This window comes from Lissotriton vulgaris, chromosome 7 (genome assembly GCF_964263255.1).
Source record: "Lissotriton vulgaris chromosome 7, aLisVul1.2, whole genome shotgun sequence".
NCBI classification, from domain to species: domain Eukaryota; kingdom Metazoa; phylum Chordata; class Amphibia; order Caudata; family Salamandridae; genus Lissotriton; species Lissotriton vulgaris.
This window is the reverse complement of record NC_141695.1, coordinates 1,367,780,146-1,367,796,936: the sequence shown is the minus strand read 5'-3', so window position 1 is coordinate 1,367,796,936 and position 16,791 is coordinate 1,367,780,146. Positions and strand designations below refer to the sequence as shown.

At 44.5% G+C, this 16,791-nt stretch overlaps 1 protein-coding gene across 1 annotated transcript in view; it reads right to left on the bottom strand.

The window, feature by feature from the left end:
* Nucleotides 1-4,500, bottom strand: part of LOC147703723 (gap junction beta-5 protein-like) — a 48,740-nt gene extending 44,240 nt beyond the window's left edge. Inside the window, exon 1 of the mRNA XM_086932068.1 lies at nt 4,366-4,500. The gene's annotated coding sequence lies outside the window, so the exon portion shown is untranslated. The remainder of the gene's footprint in view (nt 1-4,365) is intronic.
* Nucleotides 4,501-16,791: the final 12,291 nt, after the last annotated feature.

Sequence of the window (16,791 nt, the reverse complement as noted above, 5' to 3'; positions counted from 1 at the left end):
TCTGCAACCATTCAACAACAACTGGTTCAAATATGTTCTCTCAATGTTTCAAGCTGCAACCCCTGCATCACTCAGTGCAATCCCTGCATCACTCAGCGCAACCCCTGCATCACTCAGCGCAACCCCTGCATCACTCAGCGCAACCCCTGCATCACTCAGCGCAACCCCTGCATCAATCAGCGCAACCCCAGCATCACTCAGCGCAACCCCTGCATCACTCAGCACAACCCCTGCATCACTCAGCGCAACCCCTGCATCACTCAGCGCAACCCCTGCATCACTCAGTGCAATCCCTGCATCACTCAGCGCAACCCCAGCATCACTCAGCGCAACTCCAGCATCACTCAGCGCAACCCCAGCATCACTCAGCGCAACCCCAGCATCACTCCGCGCCATCACAGCATCAATCTCTGCAACCATTCAACAACAACTGGTTCAAATATGTTCTCTCAATGTTTCAAGCTTTATTACAGATGTAACAAAAAGATGTTAATATTTCACTTCTGTTCTTGGATTTTCATCACAATAAAATACACTGAACATAATCTTCACAAAAGTTATTTACAAAAGTTTAAGCTATTGCCATTATAAATTAGAATCACTTTTATTTAAGTATTAATTATGTAAAAAAATTAAAAGCCATTTTTATTTGTAATATCAATACATCTAAGTCACGTAAATACAAAACATGTTGCATTACAAATGCTATAGGTGTCACATTTGCGAAAGTTATAACTATTGGCATTGTAAATGACAAAGCTATTAATTTAGCTATTTTCAAAACCAACACATAAAAAAATTGTCATTTACAAGACCAATAGCTCAAACTTTCATAATGCGAGACCTATTGCATTTCCAATGCTTGTTTCATTTTAGGTCTCGGCTAGACAGCGCCTATTTGATTGCATGTCTTGCAAAGACGGTCTTTACGCAAATCCACCACCATTCAAGTGCACAGCGGAAGCAAATGTTTTTAGTTTTGTAGTTATGAACACACATCTACAAAGTGCTCAATCAGGTGAATAGCTTTTATAGTCCAGAGTTTTTCATTTTTGATTTGATTTTATTTTTTTGCACTGTGCTGCTGGTTTCTTAGGCTGAGGTTTGGCTGCTCTTCCTGGCAGATTTGTCTGGTTGTTTGAGGGTGAAGGTGAAAAAACACCCTGGGCTTTTTAATGCACACAAAGAAGTTGGTCGGGCATAACCTTATCTCAGCCAGTGGGAATGTAAGCAATTAGAGACATCAAAACATGCTCAAATTATTGTTTGGAATCCTTTCTTCAAAGGCGGCATGACTGGGTGAACCAGCATCATGGCAAATAGAACCTCCTAGATCCAGTAGTATGTATGAGCACAGGGAAACAGGCTTTACACTTTCATAGCGACAAAGTCACCTAAATAAAGAAAAGATTCCTATGTTTTGAATGTAGCAGCTTGCTGGGTACTATATTGCAACTCTGTGTGATATGTACTACATGACTGGCCAAATTGGATGTGTTGTGCAAAAATGAAAAATGGCAATAAAAAAAGTTTTTTAAAAAACAAATGTATGAGCATAGGAAACCCACCATATGCTGTTAATATTTGCGCACAAATAACCTCCACACGATGGTGATATATTTGTATAGCCCAAATGCTGAATCTTGCTTTTTCTAAGCGCTAAATAACAGTTGGTACTATTACCTTCAATATAAAGGTATTTATTCTTCCAACCTCCAAAGAATGGAAGGCTGAGCTTATATTTGGTAAATGCCACTGCTATTCAACATGGCTACAAAAACATTGACATTGACAAAGCCAGCAGCTTTCGGATTGCCGAGACCTATTACCTTTGCCAGTGCTGATTTCTTTTGGTTAACCTCCATCTATCTGGAGGTAGCACCAAGATGCTTCTTTTGGAGTGACAGTTATGCTTTACAGATTCAACATTCATTCATTCATCAGATGGTGTTCTGGCAGTGGGCGTGCAGTGTGCCACAGAGAGGGTGAGGCTGCCAGCCAGAGATAGTTTTGGAGATGATGCAGCTGGTGTTGACTATGGGCAGAGGAGGCAGCAGAGTTCTGTCAGCGGAGGATTACCGTGGTGATATTTGTTCCAGTTCGGAAGTGGGGCCAGTGTGGAATCGAGAGTAGGGCATGGAGTATGGCAGGGTTTTAAGTGGGCCGGGTCTCACCGGTGCTGAGCACCGGTAGTTTTTTAAAGGAGGCTTCGAAACGGGCAGTGCCGGACTGGGAACCAAACCCGGCCCTGGCAAAGTGCACGGCCGCCTCCCCCCCCCCCCCCCCCCCCCCCTTTGGGGGGCGAGGGGGGTTGGGGGTGAAACCGCGCTCTTTGCCAGGGCCGCTTTTCGGCCGATTTTGTTACAGGGCTGATTTTCGGCACTGTAACAAAAACGGCCCCCAGGGACACAAAACCGGCCCCCACCCATGCGGCCCACCAGGGGATTGCCCGGTGCCCGCAACGGCCAGTCTGGACCTGGAAACTGGTCTCTATCGGGCTCTGTTTTATGCCCTGGCACAGGCGGTCCGGTTTTTTTCCGGACTACAGTGGCAGCAGGCACATCGATGTGTGCGCCCTCACACTGCTCACTAGTGGAGAAGTCTGGCGTCATGCCAGATGAGCACTGTAGGGGGATGGAAATCCTTTAACGAGAGTCATTTTCTCTCTGGATTTCTCTTCTCTTTTTGAAACTCTGGATTAGTAATATTGTTGTGGTGTCACCAGGGCTTTAAGTGGAAGCTTTTTCAATATTATATACAAGCCATAGTTGCTGCTTATTTATCTTATGCAACTAACAACCATTGACAAAGCCATTAGTCCTGACTTGGAAGTATGATGTTCCTTGATATATCATATATCTGGATGCGGTGACAGAAACAGCAAAATACAAGTCAGGTGGCACACTATGCTAAGCACAGTTTTTAGGTTACGTGTTTTAAGCCACGCCCTTAATTACATTGACCACGCCCCTTTGAAAGACCCTCCAGTTTTTTCATCCCACTTAAAGCCCTGGAGCAGGGCATCATCACCACCGCCCGATGCAAGAGTACAATGGCTTCAATGATAGTCCGAAAGTCACTTTCTGGTAGTAATGGTTTTGCTTTCCTCAGTGGCACAACGAAACTCAAGGGGGCCCCCTGCAAAGTACAGGGAGGAGGGGGCCCTCCGACTCAGGCAAGAGGTCTCAAGCCAGGATACTGTGCTGAGGGGGCTCCCTAGAGTTCGTGGGGGCTGCAGGGTCTTATGTTACACCACTGGCTTTCCTTAGTAAAGAGAATTGGTACCAAGTCAGGGTCTGGTTCAGTAACAGCTGCAGGATCTAGCATTGGGCTGGGTAGCTCTATTCCTTTCCAGCACCACCCCTAATTCCATGATAATCATTTTCTCAGTGTGTAAACCATGAAAAGTGTTGTTATCTGTAAACCTGACACACCTGCAGGGTCACAAAAAAATGTGGAATAAACGCCCGACCCAGTATCTTACTCGGAATGAAAACTCGATTATAGGGTAACACTGATCCCTGCAGCAGTTATAGTGACGCCCTGGAGTCTTTTTCCAGGGTTTAAATTTGCGCTTCAAAATTATACAGAATTGTGGTCTGGAATAGATGATCAAACCTGTGCTACAATACTACCTGGATTCAAATCGGAATTTGTAACTGCAGGCGACAGAAATATTTCGTCAGAAGAGCCATTAGGTCATTCAGTCACTATTTTTCCATGTCACAAGCCGTAGGCTTTCAAGTGGTAAATGCATTCTCTGCAGCATGCTTTAAAATGCAGGGGCCCTTCTCACTGGGACTCGAACCTGTGACCTGTAGGCTGTACACGTTTCCAAGCAGGGGCCAAACCCGCGGAGAGTTGTTTGACAAGCTTTGCAATCGGCGGCTTGCAGCACAGGTGCATTCTCTGCAAAAAACAAGCACCAGTGCACTATGTCCCTGAAAAACAATGACGTGACCAGATGGTTGAACACAGATGTCTGCAGCAAGCGTGTTAAACTCCCCCATATCTCCTAGAATCCTACGGCATGGCGAGGAAAGAACTGCGAACGGGTCTCCGCAGGAGGCACATCAACCCACTAACCTATTTTACTGTGTCTGGATCCTGTGATTTGTAGGTTACGCAGACATATTTGCAGCGACACCTGCATTGACAGACTGAGCTATCCGACTGAGATTCGAATCTGAAACATTGAATAGAAGCAACTGCCCCTTCGTTAAGCACTACGGGGCAGATTTACAAGCCCCTTGCGCCACTTTTGCGTCACTTTTTCCATGTTAAAAGTGACGCAAAAGAGGGGCAAGGGGCTCGTAAATCTGCCCCCTCTTATTTAAAATGCCACCAGAACCTCCGATGCGATACCTTTCTGGAAGGGTAGTGGTTCCTTCTTCTCGCCTCTCATCCCACGCCTGCAGGCTTCGAGGCGCTTGCTTTGACGCTGCACGCCTCTGAAATCTTTGAGAAGTGTGGAATGGATCTCCGCCCCGGGACGGTTTCCTTCCCCCGGTCATGTGTTTGTCCCGTTCGGGCCCAATCCAAAGTGACGAATGTGGATGAGGTCAGGGTTTCCGGAAAGAACTCCCACCCATTGGCCGGCAGAGGAGCGAGCCATTGTGTTAATAGAGGAACAGAGAAGAGAGTTCACGTAAAGCTGAAACTGTTACTTCTGCTTATGTATCCATCCCAAGCGAGGACTCTGCCCTTGAGCAAGAGGAGCCTCGCCTCCCAATCTCAGGGGCTCACTGGCTCAGTCAAGGGAGACATGACTTCAATGCAAGCAAAGAAAATGCCCTTGGCCCCCACTGTATATTAGACATGCCAACAGACCCGATACAGGGCGGGAACTCCCGATTTTGGAAGCGAAAAACGACTTTATTTTGTCTGTCGCCAGACTGAAATTGCCTCCGTTGCAAAAAAAGTCAATGGGGCACATACATTCTCCAGATTATTATTTTTAAATCTCCACTTTCCTCTTCTGAATGTTGGCATGTATGCTGTAGGCAGGGGCACAACTAGACTCAAACTGTGCGGCCGGCTAACGCATCGACCAATTGGGGGGCAGGGGGGGCATATCCAGAACTCGATGAAAACGTCCTTCCTTCAACACTGCTGTATGCTCCATACTACGAGGAGCATTTTATTGACTATCAGCCAGATTCATCAAGCAAAATGCGCTCGCAAAAGGGTCAGAATCTGGCCCTTTGCGAGTGCAATTTTTGCATTTGGGATTCATTATCCCAAATGCAAAAATCGCTAATAAAGAATTCGCAAATTTGCGAGGATTAGCATTTAAGGAATCTCTATTAGAGATTCCTTAAATGCTATTCATGAAACATTTGAAAATTGCGAATTTGCAATTTAGGACCGCTATTTACCACAAAGTCAAACCTCGTGGTAAATAGCGAAAACTTAGAAAAATGCATTTAAATGCATTTTTCTAAGTTGCATGTTACACACACACATGTCTTTGGACATGTGTGTGCACAACATCAGTGTAAATTCACATTTCAGGGGTGCTACAGGGTGTCCTTTGGACACCCCTGCACCCTTGAAATCGCAATTTCATTTTGCGAATCGCTATTTGCGATTAGCAAATTGCGAGTGTCTTCCCATTCAATCCCATGAATGAATGGGGAGATATTCCTTAATTGCGACTCGCAATTTACGAGTCGCAATTAAGGAATAATTAGAAATCGCTATTTCTTGAGTGATTTCTTGATGAATAGCATTTTGCTTTTCCTTAATAGCAAATCAGTAAATTTCGCTATTAAGGAATCGCAAAATGTGTTCGTCATGAATCTAGCTGTCTATGCTGAAGCATACTTGGCTATTAACATTGGTCTCAATTTAATATTATTAAGTGTGGTTTAAGGGCTCTTCATCAAGGAATTTTAGCAGGATGAACGGTGAATGCTACACTTGAACGCACATATGGCCATTAGACCAAGAAGGATGTGGAATTTCAGGCACAATAAACAGCAAATAGTTGCACTGGGACAGTTGAACTGGTCGTAACATATTGGGACTTAAAAAATACAAGATATTTATGCATTCTTCCACAATGGAGATTTTTCAAATTTTGTAGCTGATGGTGCAGTTTAAATGTGTTTGTTTTATCCTTGTACTGTTCATAATAGCGCATTTTTCAGCACACACAATAGGTTTATGTTAGAAAACAAGTTTAAGAAGCGGCAACTCATAAAATGCTGACTCTATATTCAGCAGCACTGCATGATAATCCCCAGTTTCAGCTCTCATCATAAATTCATGATTTTGATACACTTGCGGAATGTCGTAGCTTGAAATGCAACTGTTTTTAATGTTAGCAGCGCGGAAACTGAGCATAAAGTGTGATTGGCGGTGGTGCCTCTAACCTCAAAAATTAGAATTAACCAGGGTATTAACAAGTAAACCTTGTTAGGTCATATGCTAATCAGCTGCAGCCAGCTCAGGTAAGCATGGTCGGGCGATGGGGTGTGGCAGGGCACGTCAAGGGGAAAGCCAAGAGACGACGGAATAGGTGTTATTTATTTATTTATTTATTTATTTATACCTATTCCGTCATCTGTTGACTTACCCCCTACTACCCCACCCGCAACTGCCCCACCCCAGCCCACTGCGTTTTCCTGTGCCCGCCACCGCTGATGCTAACACTGGCACGGTCCTATCAGCAGTTGGTTTTGAGGTTCATGAATACAGTGGCAAGATCAGAAATTAAACCTAGTCAAAAAGTCCTTTGGTTTTCACTCCTTTGCTTCCAGCTAGATTCAGAGCGCCCTCAATGGGAGGCTTTTGATGAACTCAAGGTAGGTTAAGGGGTCAACTTTGAATTGCCATTTGTGGTGAAATAGTGGTTGATGTCACTTCCAGTTTTATGTTTATTCATTGGAAGCCCAGGCAGCACGGAACAAATACCCACACATGTGTCTCATACATTAATATTATTATCATAACAGTTTCCACTAACAATGCTTTCTAGAAAATTTCAGACACAGTGTATGGAGAAAAATCTTTATAACTTAAAAACTTAAGTTTGTGGCATTTAATTTATTTGTTTACAGATGGCGTGGTGCATATGTTTAAATGGATTCTTTTTGTGGGGAGAAATGATCACGAAATATGATGTGTTGGGGTAATGTTTAGTAGAAGTATACAAATGTATTTATAGAACAATGGTAGGATGGCTTTTAACAGCAGTAATGCTCCGGTTACTTACTGGTAATCTTCATTATCCTTAATCTGTAGTCCCTGTCACAGGCAATTACTCGTGAGGTGCAACCATCTCATTGACAGGACAAAAACCAGGAAGTAGGAGTGGGTTTGTACTAATCCCACCCATTTAGGGTGATATAAGATATAGCCAATCCCCTTCCACTTCCAGACATACCAAGCCAGCAGAGGCTAGTCATCACAGGAAGGGAGGGAGGGCTGATTTGACTGTTACGAGGACTACAGACTAAGGATAATGAGGATTACCGGTAAGTAACTGCAGCATTGTCCCTACGTCCTATGTCCCCATCACAGTCAATTACTCGTAAGGAATACCAAAGCCAAGACTGGCAGAAGAATCACAGCAAAGAGATATACTGCAAAAAAGTAGAAAAATTGATGAAGACAAAAAATGCAGCACATGAGATACAGCAAACTAAAGAAGAACTCATGAAGAATCCAAAACCGATTCCAAAACCTTGTGACCAAAGGAATCGGTACCCAACCCCACCCCATCAATATTATTGTGGCATAAAAACATTTGTGGAGTGGCCAAGGTGCCTGCTCAGCAAATCTTCTGCAAAGAAACCCCTATGAAATGAGACCACAAGGCTGCCACCCCTTAGTGGAGCGTCCCTGAATAGAGGCTGGAGGGGAAACATGTGTGTACTCATATGCAACAGAAATAGCCTCCCAGATCCATCGGCTAATGGAAATATTAGATGGTTTGCCACCTTGGTTAGACCCCAAAGGTAATAAACAAGTGATCTCACATCCAGAAACCCAGGGTACGATCCAAATAAAGCAAAATAGTCCACCTAACATCTAGCAAATGAAGCAACCGTTCAGCATCAGAAGGATTTGGGAAGAAAGAAGGGAGAAACATCTCCTTCTCCCAATGAGTGAAGGAAGGAACCTTGGGCAGAAAAGTAGGATTTGTTCTCAAAGTGACCCCATCCTCCAGAATCCGTGAACCAAAGGGTTTTACACAGTAAAGCCGCCAGTTCCCCCATAAGCCTAGCAGAGGTTACAGCAACCAAAAAGACAACCTTCAGAGTCAGCCACTTCAATGCCACGGAAGACAGAGGTTCAAAATGGAAACCCTGGAGTGAAGAAAGAACCAACTGTAAATCCCTAGGAGGACAAAAAGGGCGAGTAGTAGATCTGGATGGAGAGAAACTCTTGAGCAGCCTAAAAACCAAAGCCACATTATCCAGGAATTCACCGCTGGGACTATGAAAAGCCCGAATGGCAGTCCTTTGAGATCATAACGTAGCCACAGAAAGGCCCGTTTTAAAATCTTCCAATAGATATTGCAACACCGCCAAAATCTCACTAGCAGAAGGCGAACAATGATCACCCTCACACCACAGTGGAAAGTTATTCCAATCTCATGAATACCAAGAAAGCGTAGAGGGATGGTTAGAATGCTGAATAGCAGCCGACAAATGATCAAGTATCCTTTTACTCCTTAACCCCTCCCTTACAACTACCAGGCTGAAAGAGGCAGATGAGCCAGGGGTAAAGACCCTTGAGACACCAAGGGAGGAAGAAACAGAGGAATTTTCCAGTGAGGTAGAAGAGAAATGGAAGAAGCAGAGGAATCCACGACCTCCTGGGCCAAAAAGGTACTACCGCTATCAACTTAGCTCTTTCCCTCCGATTCCTTATCAACAATTTCTGAATTAAGGGAAATGGAGGGAAGGAATACAGAAGCTTGCGAGGCCAAGGGATGGACAAGGCATCCACCCACCACACCCCCAGGTCAGAATCCAAGAACAGAATCGAGCCAGCTGAGCGTTGGCTGGGGAGGCAAACAGGTCCAGAAAAATATCTCCTAACTTGTGACAAATCTCCTGAAACACTGTTCGTGTCAGGCAAAGATCCTGAGATGTGACAAATGTCTTGCTGAGGGCATCAGCTCACATGTTGTCCCTCACCCTGATGTATGCGGCCATGAGATAAAGAAGAAAATGCTCTGCCCAGTTCCCGATCTTCATTGCTACCAGATTGAGGGAGGAGGACCACGACCATCCCTGCCTGTTGACATAAGCCATGGCCACACATTTGTCCATCCTTACCAACACATGACGATTCACTAGATGGGGCAGGAAGAATCGCAGGGCTAACCATATAGCGGAGAGTTCCCTCCGATTGGATGACTGACGCCTCTGAACATCGGGCCAAAGGTGCTGAGTCAAGAATGCTCCCAGATGTCCACAACATTTCAAAAGACTAACATCTGGCATCAGAATGAGAGTAGGATCCAGAGCCAGAGGAACTCCCCTGAGAGGGGACGCTTCCTTCAGCCACCACTGAAGTTGGGAGGAAACCTGAGGAGTGACAGGGATCTGAGTCTCGTACTCCAGAGAGGAAGGCTTCCAAGCCAGATAAGATGTGACAACAGAGGTGTCATTTGCAACCGCGTCCAAGGCACCAGGAACACACATGAAGCCATGTGCACCTGGATCTGCAGCCAAACTCTTGCCGATGCTGTGTCTTGAGACAATAGCCAAGTGAAAACCTGCCACAATCTCACAGCTCTATCCCGAGGCAGATAGACCATGCCCTCCCGGGTTTTGAACAGGGCACCAATAAACGTCCACTCCGGGGATAGCACCAGATTACATTTTGCTATGTTGAGGAGAAAACCATGAGCGTGAAGACAGTTCACTAGCAGATCCAACCCAACCAAGGCCTCCTGCAATGAATCACCCACCAGGACCCAGCCGTCCAGATATGAGAAGACAGCCAAACCCTGTTAATGGAGAGCAGCCACCAAAGGAACCATCATCTTAGTAAACACCCTTGGGAGAGATTTGATGCCAAAGGGCTTGATACATGGAACTGCCAAAAGCTAAGCCTGGGTGGAGCTGGCGGAGCATCACTACGCGGAGGTCCACGGAGTTTGGGACCATCTCCATGGAAACTCTGCTCCGCCGCCTGCCTCCACCCCCCCCCAAAGGAAAATTACATGAAATATACTTTAACGGTTAAAAAAAGAAACACTTACCTTAACTGCAGCGTCCCCGGGCTGCCGTCCTCCTCTTCCTCCGTTTCACGATGATCTGCGCAAGCACGCTCGCCTGCGCCCGTTCATGCGCATTTCTCACAAGGAATGCGCATGCGCGAGCGCGTGTGCTTCCCCAGATCATTGTGAAACCAAGGAAGAGGAGGACGGCAGCCTGGGGACGCCACAGTTAAGTTAAGTGTTTCTTTTTTTTAAACTTCAGAGTATATTTAATGTAATTCTCCTGGGGGGGTGGAGGCGTCGGCTGGTCAACTCCGCTCAGCCACGGAGTGTGCCGAGTTGTGCCTACTCCGCGTTCTCTGTGGAACGCGGAGTAGGCACAACTCCGCACACTCCGCGGGCGGAGTGGAGTTCTCCGCCCACGGTATCCAAACACACAAAATCTCAGAAATCTCTGATGTACCAGTGCCACTGGGATGTGGAAATATAAGCATCCACCAGGTCTATGGTCACGAGGAAAGACAGAGGAGAGATCAAGGGAATAATCTTATGCAATGTCTCCATCTTGAAATGCATGTTCTTCATCCATTTGTTCCCATTTTTGAGGTCTATGATCAGGCGTAATCCCCTGTGACTTTTGGACCCTGAATAATCCGGTAGTGGGTTATTCTTCCTTGTTGTGCCAGTGGAACTTGCGCTATTGCCTCCTTCTGAAGAAAAAGGAGAACAGCAACCCTCAATGCCTCCAGTTTGCTTTCGCAATGGGGTTCTCAAGTAACAATGGTCCCCAGGTCTGGAGAAATGGGGAGAAACCCTATTTTATAGCCTGACTCCACCACCTGGAGGACCCAAGAATTGGAGGTAGAGAGTACCCACGTATCCCGGAAATTAGCAATACGACCTCCATCTCTGGCATAGTCATGACTTCTGCTTGAAGACGCCCGATGAAGACCGACTCTTCCCATCATCTTGTGATCTAAAGGGTTTCCCTCTCTGACTCTTTCGACCTTGCATGAACTGGCATCTGGAAGGCTGCTGAAAAGACTTTGATGATTTGGCCTGTGGATGGTAAAATTAAACTGAAACTGACTGCAGGGAAGAGGAAGAATGTTTCTTCTCCTTAAACATCTTATGCAATTTTTCATCTAGCTCTGATCCAAAAAGTTTTCCCCCTCAAATGGCATGCGACAAGCCGCATTTTTTTCAGCGTAATCAGTACACCAGTCTCGAAGAAAGACTTCCCGACTAGCTGCAATAGTAGGTCCCTCAGCAAGAAAAGCCACACGCACCACATCCAACGAAATGTCAGATAAGAACTCAGCTTGCTTCTCAAGGCACTCAATAAGGTTGGAGCACTTCACCCTCCTGAATGGCATTGAACAGTTCTTTAAAGTCCGCAAGCTGGAAGGCAAGACAACTGAAGGACACCCTATATTTGAGTGCACCCTGGATAGGATCTCAGGCAACAAATCTTTGACACTATATTTCCCCTTAAAGTCTGAAAGAGTAGAGTCATCCCCTATACCTTCATCTGATCCTGACTGAGAGATGTCTGCTCTGGACCTGTCCCGAATCTTGGACTCAGTCTTCAGCTTTCACAAAGTCCTCAACAGTATTTTCTTAACTTTCTCCTCAAGGGTATCATCTCCCCATCTCCCAGAGGAGACCGTGTCCTTCTGGAGTGCTTGCAGCGAGGAGAACTGGACCTAGAGGAGGAATCACTACTGGAAGAAGAGACCAGGTGTCTACTCTTCTTAGAGTAATGGCCAATGACAGCAGCAGCCCACAAAGCACAGGCTCGAAATGTGGTAAATACCCAAGCAGCGACCAGCACAGCACATTAACTGCCATCAGCGATTCCTTTTAATAAAAAGAAAAAAACACAAGCATGTGCAAAGCCCCAAACAGGCATATGCATGCTCCAAACCTGAACACTACTCTAGTCATGAATGCCCCTCAGCACCATTCGGGAATGAAAATAATAAAGGGCATACAGCACAGCCGCCGGCTTTGGGGAACTCATTCTTTGCTGCATTCAGAGTGAGACCTGCATCAGCAAGTAACTGGCAAACTTGGGTAAGGGTTTTGTTGTGTTCTTTCTGTGTTCTCCCTAAAAATAGTATATCATCACTGTAATTGAAAGCATGTGTAACAGGTTGGATTACTCGACAAATAACATCCTGAATATCTCAACAGCCGAAGATACTCCAAAACTCAGTCTCTTATATCTGAACAAACCAACATGAGTAAAAAAGGTTGCAATGTCTTGCAGTTCTCCTCTAACTTGAGTTGATGGAATCTTTCATTTAGTTCAAGACGGGAAAACACTTTGGCTCCATTCAATTGCATGATAATCTTTGCTATGTGTGGACTAGAACGTTTTATTCCTCTCAATGTCATTGTTTATGTTGTGAATGTCAATGCAAATGCGCACTGCTCCACTACTGTCCTTTTTGGGTAGTACTACTATGGGAAAAACCCATGGCATGTGGCCTGTGGAGCTTCGAATGAAGAGTGCTTCCAACTCATTCTCTACAGTATCTTGTAGATGAAAAGCAACGCTAAGGTGCCCCTAAGCAACAGCATGGATGCATTCATTGATATGAAGCTGTACTTTCATTTTCTTGAGATTTCCCAGGCTATGGAATAACAATGAGAATCAGCTCATGATCTCAGACTGAGCACAGAAGTTGTAGTTGAAGGATATCACCCCATGTCAACAGCGGTGGCAAAGCTGAGCAAACCGGCACTTGAAGTCTCTTGTAGAACATGAATGGTGGCTTGCACCTATGTCTGCTTATATTGCATTGTCGCTGTAAATGACCCTTAGCTTTGTAATGGCTCAGAAGCAGCCCAGGTATATACCTTCATGCCTAACAGAGTGAGGCAATGTACCAGGATAGGCTGCTAAAAACTTCCACTGGCAAATTAATGACCGCACGACTGTCTGTGATGAAAGTTATTGGGTGATTGTTAACTTTCAGCGGGGTTTTGGAGCAGTGTCCAAATTAAGCTTTCACTGTGTTTGGTAAGCTTTCTTTGAACTGTGAAATTCTTTACAGGCAGTTAACCCCACATGTGAACACAGTTCTTTATTACATATCATCCGTGAATACCCATCCTCTTTGCTGGAACTCAATAGTGACATCGAAGGACCTTTGTACGATGAGTTTGATGACGATTGATATTGCCTGGTTTCTACTCATTGTAGCTGATGTTGCTTTTGGTTTTAGGGGGGTGGCAAAAATGTCTCTAGAATATTCTCGCATTCATCTTTACTTGCCGTTGCCGTGCACTTAACTCTTCTTTATACAGTTATGAAACGGTTCTCTTTCCCACAACCTTTGCGGACGACCTGTCCTATGGCTGCACATTTACCTTCATGGGGAGATGAAAATCCACATTGGAAGCATAGCTTTGTTTTCCTTGAAGACATCAACTTACGTGTGTCTTGTTTATGCTTGTGCTTGCTTTTCACTGTCAATTCCGATTCATTGTATGCTGTTCCTGCTTTCATGTCAGCAGCTTGTCGGTCTGCTTGTTCTTCTGCTCTCTCAACCATCAGCATTTTCCATAGACTGTGTGTTTCTCTCAGCATGCGCCTTCTAAACAAATCTGAAAGGCAGCCATCAATGATTCTGAGGCGCATGGCTTTTCATCGATGAAGTCACAGAACTTGAAATATTTAATGAGTGCATCAAGTCTTTCAACAAACGTGTCCATTGCTTCACTAACCTGTTGTTGTGCTTGGTTGAAGATATACCTTTCATCATCGACATTCGGCATTGGATATAACTTGGCCTCCAACACTTCTTTTACCTTTTGGTATGATTTTTTATCAGTGTGTGAGATTTCTTCAGCACTTCTTTCATTCCATCACCTGCAAGGTTTTTCAAATATTTGATGATCTTCTTGTCATCTTTTGTTCCAGTGTATCTATGAAGTGATCAACAGGCATATGCATCAAATAAATACCGGGAGCAAATGGGCAGATTCTCAGCATCTGCCCCTTTGCTCCTGGTATTTGTGCATTTGGGATGCATCATCCCAAATGCAAAAATCACAATTTAAGGAATCTCTAAATTGAGATTCCTTAAATCGCGATTGCATTTAAGGAATCCTAAATTGAGATTCCTTAAATGCAATGCATGAAAGTAAAAAAAAATGTGAATCCGCAAATAGGAGTAGCAAATTACCATGAAGTTGAACTTCATGGTAATTTGCTAAAACTTTGAAAAAAGCACTTTTGTACATTTTTCAAAGTTTCATGTTGCGCACACACATGCCCTTAGTGTGAAACATATGTGTGTGCAACATATGTGCAGAGATCAATTTCAGGGGTGCAACAGGGTGTCATTTTGACACCCTTGCACCCTTTAAATTGCATGAGCAATTTGCGAGTACCTACTAGTACACGCAAATTGCTCATGCAATCTCCAATTCATTCCTATGGGCCTGTAGGCCCATAGGAATGAATGGGACAGCATTCCTTAATTGCAATTTTCGAGTAGCAATTTTCGAGTAGCAATTAAGGAATGTTTAGGAATCGCTATTTTAATAGCGATTTCTACATGCATAGGCTTTTGCTATTCCAAAATAGTGATTCCATAAAAATCGATATTTAGGAATAGTAAAAGGCTACGTTGATGCATCTGCCAGCAAATGTTTTGATCCATGCAGCCCACCTGACGCCAATGTTCTGCTTCTTAGTAGTGTTGAAAGGCAGTGGGGACTTCGGACACATGGCTGCATTATATTTTGAACTCTTTTCTGCCACTATTGAGAGCACATGCTCTTCAGATGGCTTTCACCATGCAGGGTGGCACCAACAACTCTGCAAGAAATTGCCCTGTGCTTGAACTTGGGTCACAGAATGCTTCAATCACCGTTGACAGTGAGTAAGTACTCTTTCCTCGTATCTTTTCATAATTTTTATTTCTTCAACGGAATAAACGTCTGTATTTGGGGTGCGGCACAGCCTCTCTGTCAACCACCTCGTCAGCGTTTTTGGCAAGCATTTTGCATATGCTCCTCTGCAGGGCCTTCAATCTCTTCTGTGGTCATGTATGGGCTAGATCAGGGCTGTGACTCCATATGTGCTGGTTGCAGACCACTCTGCATCCAATCTGGGAACACTTGGCAAGCACAAGCAGTTTGCCATATCTTTGCAAATTCTCAGGAAGAGCAGTCTTGTCTTCTCAGGTACATATCCCCTACTCGTGACCACTTGTAGTGTCTTCTAAAGCCTAAGAGCATGCAGATGAATTATGCCACACGGGAGATGCGGTCAAGTATTACTATATTCCTCAGCATACGCTCATGCACTGTGCATTACATTGTAATACCCATTAACCACACCGTAACATCTCCACGCATAATACGTATTTCCTCTTCAGATTCTGCCAAGAACCATGAGGGTCCTAGTGTGAATAACATCATTATGCTACGGGAGGGGGGATGAAGCCCTCTAAGTGCAACAGTAGTTGCGCACCTGGCTGTAGGGCAGCAAAATTGGCCATAATGTGGGTGCAGCAGGCTACTTACCCATACAAGGAACATTAGGAACATTAGGAACCATACAAGATGGTGATTTTGAAAAAGTAGTCAGAGGTGGGGGGAGCACTTATTTTCCCCACTGAATTGCATTTAAATGGAGATCATTTTTGGCAGTATGTCGTTTGACTTTAAAAATGGAAGTCTCCCACCTGAAGCAGGTTTGTTGGAATGAATGCTTTAGCTCCCTGTTCTCCAGTGCCACTGCGCCTGCTGCACTATAGATAGATTTTGAGCTGCATGGGATGCTCACATCACTTACCCCTAGTATTCTAACACATATGATTGCAGGAATGCAACAGGTGTTATTGTATGAGTAGCACTAGGCTCCCTCTCCCATGGGTTGTGTGTTTTTTTATTCACTTTCAGATCCAATCAGCACATGTTAATCTAAGATCAATGCTGGCTACTGGATCATATTAATTTCTAGGAAAGGACTTAGTTTGTGCTGGAGCTGTACTTAATGGAAAGCAGAAGACACTAATTTTTAGGAAGCCCAGAGGAACCAATTGACCTCTAAAAATAAAAAGAAACTTTTTTTTTGACTGTGTGATTCTGTAGAAATTTGTTGTGGGGATACATAGGGCTGCTTTGGGATTTTCGTCTTGAAGAAACAAAAACAAGTTATGTGTTATGTGGGATGTATGTCACAATGAGGTGTTATAATTTAAGATGTATTGGGTGGATCATGTTCCTGCAGAGGACATGTTTGGTGCCTAAATGATTTGAGGTGTTTCTCTTTAGATTATATCGCTAGGTGTGGCACTATGGCCACGAGGATTTGCAGACTATTTCTCTATGTTGCCAGTGATTGCCAATAGATGGTGTGGATTCCTGTCTTGGTGTCTGAACAGGCTTCCTTCGCCAGATGCATCCCATATCTTTTCAGACACTGTCTCTAGGTATCAGCTTAGTTTATAAATTTCCGACATTTCGTTTAAGCCATCCACGGCTGAAGTTTACACAAGACTATATATCATTTTGTTTAACAGCTCCATGGTCCTGATGAGAACTCCCCACTTATTATGAGTTCGAAACGCGTAGACCAGTTTATT